General features: G+C 46.8%; 1 pseudogene; it reads right to left on the bottom strand.

Annotated features, from left to right (window-relative positions):
* Positions 1-1,648: 1,648 nt before the first annotated feature.
* Positions 1,649-3,245, bottom strand: LOC120369948 (annotated as a pseudogene).
* Between the last annotated feature and the right edge of the window lie 631 nt (positions 3,246-3,876).

Below are 3,876 nucleotides of genomic sequence, written 5' to 3'. Positions count from 1 at the left end.
ATGAGCCAAGAAGGCTAACGGCATTTTGGGCTGTATAAGTAGGGGCATTGACAGCAGATCGAGGGATGTGATCATTCCTCTCTATTTGACATTGGTGAGGCCTCATCTGGAGTACTGTGTCCAGTTTTGGGCCCCACATTACAAGAAGGATGTGGAAAAATTGGAAAGAGTCCAGTGGAGGGCAACAAAAATGATTAGTGGGCTGGAGCACATGACTTATGAGGAGAGGCTGAGGGAACTGGGATTGTTTAGTCTGCAGAAGAGAAGAATGAGGGGGGATTTGATACCTGCTTTCAACTACCTGAAGGGGGGGGTTCCAAAAAGGATGGATCTAGACTGTTCTCAATGACAGAACAAGGAGTAATGGTCTCAAGTTGCAGTGGGAGAGGTTTAGGTTGGATATTAGGAAAAACTTTTTCACTCAGAGAGTGGTGAAGCACTGGAATGGGTTCCCTAGGGAGGTGGTGGAACCTCCATCCTTAGAGGTTTTCAAGGTCAGGCTTGACAAAACCCTGGCTGGGATGATTTAGTTGGGAATTGGTCCTGCTTTGAGCAGGGGGTTGGACTAGATGACCTCCTGAGGTCCCTTCCAATCTTGATATTCTATTCTATTCTATACAGAGATTTGGGCTAGGCAGGCATGTGGTTAGGGTGCTAGCCAGGGTTTTAGGGTCAATTCCCTGCTCGGCCACAGACACCCTTGAGCAAGTCACTTAGCCTCGCTGTGCCTCATTTCCCCATCTGTAAATCTGGGCTGCAAGCACTGCCCTAGCTCATAGTGGTATGGTGAGGATAAATGCATTCACGCTTGTGAGATGCTCAAATACTATTGTCATGGGGGCCAGACAAGTACCTCAGATAGAGCAAAGTGAAGTCCCAGATTCCCTGTGGAGGGTATTGAGAAGCTGGTGCCATAGCTCTCTACAGGGGGGCATGGAGCCCGGAGCCAGCTCATGTTCCAAAATGTCAAGAAAATATTTAATAAAACCTCTGACATGAGCACAGGACTGGGAGTCAGGAGAGCCTGAATTATAATCTCAGCTCCACCACTGGCTCACTGTGGAGCCTGGGGCAAGTCACGTCACTTGCTGGCAGAGGGGTTAAAACACACTGCCCATATGAAAGGGGTTCTATGATAATTAATTAGATCTTATCTACAGAGTGCTTTGAATATATAAAGCATTCTATATAAAATATAAAAATACTGTTTAAAAATTGCAGTTTCCCCAGTATTGGGCCCAACCCTGAGATCCTTACACAGAATTCTCATTGGTGTCAAGGGTAGAGTAAAACCTGAGTAAGAAGCTCAAGTTTTCACCAACAGAGGACAAGCAGGTAATGTAGTGATAGTCTAGTTACATCTTGGACTCTGAAACACTCTCCTGAGGGATCCCAGACATCCCCCACTGGACAATGCAGTGTGGTGATTATAAGTTTCTTTTTCTAATGCTGCCTGTGTTGCAGGGCAGGGTGGAGACAGTAAGCTATTGAGGAGATCTGTGTCAAACCAGTTCACACATGGCTGAGAGAATACATGACAAATTAACTCCCTTGGCCCTCTCTTGGAAGCAGACATGAATTAGGCTGTGTGAAAGGAGCAGGAAATGCAACGGGCTCAGCAGGGGGAAGGATGCTTCCTCACTGGAACCTAGAGCTTGTATGTGGTGTGGATGCTATGCTGTGATGTGCTCTGGTACCTCTCATACTCAGTCTTTATCTTTCCACCCTGGGTAATGGTCAGCACCACCGGCACTGAAATGGTGACCTCCTTCCTCACAACACTGATTGTCAGCTCTGTGTGGGGTGGGGTCTTGGCTGGCAGAGATACCTCAACTTTGTCCTTAATGGTGGTTGACACACTCTTCCCTTTCTCAAAGATGGTGGTGCTGGATATTTCTGTCTCCACAGAGATGGAGGAGTGTGAGATCCCCACTTCCACCTCTACATTCTGAGAGTAGAGGAGCTACTGAAGTTGAAGCTCTGGGTGGTGGAGGCCTCCTACTCCCTGCTGGTTGTGATGGTGAAGGTTTGTTCATGATCTGTTGCATTGGTTCTTACAATCTCATCAATCACAATTTCCTTCTCCTTCTCCGCCTTCTACTGTTCCCATAGGACCTTGGAGGTAACAACGGGGCAACCGGGTAGCAAGGGACACTGGTCATAGAATCAGGGACACATGAGAACACTGGTCATGGAATCCAATCATCCCATAGTCGTGAAGCCTCTCTCCTGACTGGGCCATGTAATACCAGCCTCTTCGATTGGGGTGCTCGTAGAGGAGCCAGGCACCTCTCTGGACAATGTGAGAATATGCCTTGTCACCAAAATATCCTGTAGACAAGTCAGTCTCCTTTGTTAGCACCTCATGGAAGGTAATAGAAGGTGATCAGAGGATCCTTCAGTTGCAGAGAGGAGATGTGGTTATTCATGTCTACATGCCCGTATTCACTTTCCTTAAAAGCGTGGACTGGTCCTCCATAATCAGGATCTCTGAAGGCCAGCCTCAGCTGCCCAATGACCTTCAGTGAGGAAATGGTGTCACCGAAATTCATCTGTCACAGATCAGGCATACTGCAGGTGAACTCTTTGGCCAGTCCCCCGAAGATCACATCCTGAGTAGGTGATGAACTTATTCATTCCGCACTTTGCTGGGAACGTCCTTCTTCTTAGTGGTTCTGACTGAATCGCACGACTGGAAGGAAGGAGTGTATCTCAAAGAGCAGAGTCAGGTGCAGCTCTTGCTCTAACAACATGCACTCTGATGGAAGAAAAGTTAAAGAGCATGAGTTGCAACAACATTGCTGTATGGGGAGACCATGACTCTAGTGGGGGCTGCATGTCTGGATGGAGGTGCATTGGCAGCCTGTGCAGGGACCTGGGGGGCTGAAATTGCAGGGGGTAACAATACTGGCTTTGGTGGGACCCAACTGAGAGTGTCAATTCAGGACAAATTGCTTAGAGCAGGGCAGTTACAGCCCAAGGCTGGGGTTCCTTTGCACACCAAGGCAAACCAAACCAGCCAAACAGAGAAGACTTCAGTTTTACCCCACTGGCCAACCACAAGTCACAAAAGCAATTCCCTTAAACACACCAGTTTCCCAGTGTCACCCCCAGTGCCACTCGTTATGGGGATGAATGGTTATGAAAACCAATACCCCAGTAAAAGAAAAAAGGTTCTTCCGACCCCAAAGGACCAAGCCCCAGACCCAGGTTAATATACAAGTTAGATCTTACCCACAAATCATGCTTTTGCCAATTCTTTAGAATCTAAAATCTAAAGGTTTATTCATAAAAGGAAAAAGATATAGATGAGAGCTAGAATTGGTTAAATGGAATCAGTTACCTAGAGTAATGGCAAAGTTCTTGGTTCAGGCTTGTAGCAGAGATGGAATAAACTGCAGGTTCAAATCAAGTCTCTGGAGTGCATCCACAGCTTGGATGGGTCATTCATCCTTTGTTCAGAGCTTCAGTTTGTAGCAAGGTTCCACCACAGGTCAGAAACAGGATTGAAGACAAGATGGAGGAACTGCAGCAGCCTTTTATAGTCTCTTGTCATGTGGCCATTCTTTCTTTGTCCCAACGACAAGCATTCCAGCACATGGCATGAAAAAACCTTAGAGTTCTGTCCATAGGCAGGTCCCTGCATATCTTGCTGAGTCACAAGGTGCATCTGCCTTCTCTCAATGGGTCGGTTGTACAGCTGATGGTCCTTAATGGGTCATCAAGCAGGCTAGGCAGTGCTGATGCCAAATTGTCTGGAGTGTCACCCAGAAGCATAGCAAAAGTTTTAAATACGGACAGGACAGAGCCAATACTTATAACTTTAAATACAAAAATTATACATGCACACAGATAGCATAATCATAACCAGCAAAC

Source organism: Mauremys reevesii, linkage group 1, assembly GCF_016161935.1.
Source record: "Mauremys reevesii isolate NIE-2019 linkage group 1, ASM1616193v1, whole genome shotgun sequence".
Classification (NCBI taxonomy): Eukaryota; Metazoa; Chordata; order Testudines; family Geoemydidae; genus Mauremys; species Mauremys reevesii.
Note: the sequence above shows the minus strand (reverse complement) of the source record. Positions and strands in the feature narration are given on the sequence as shown.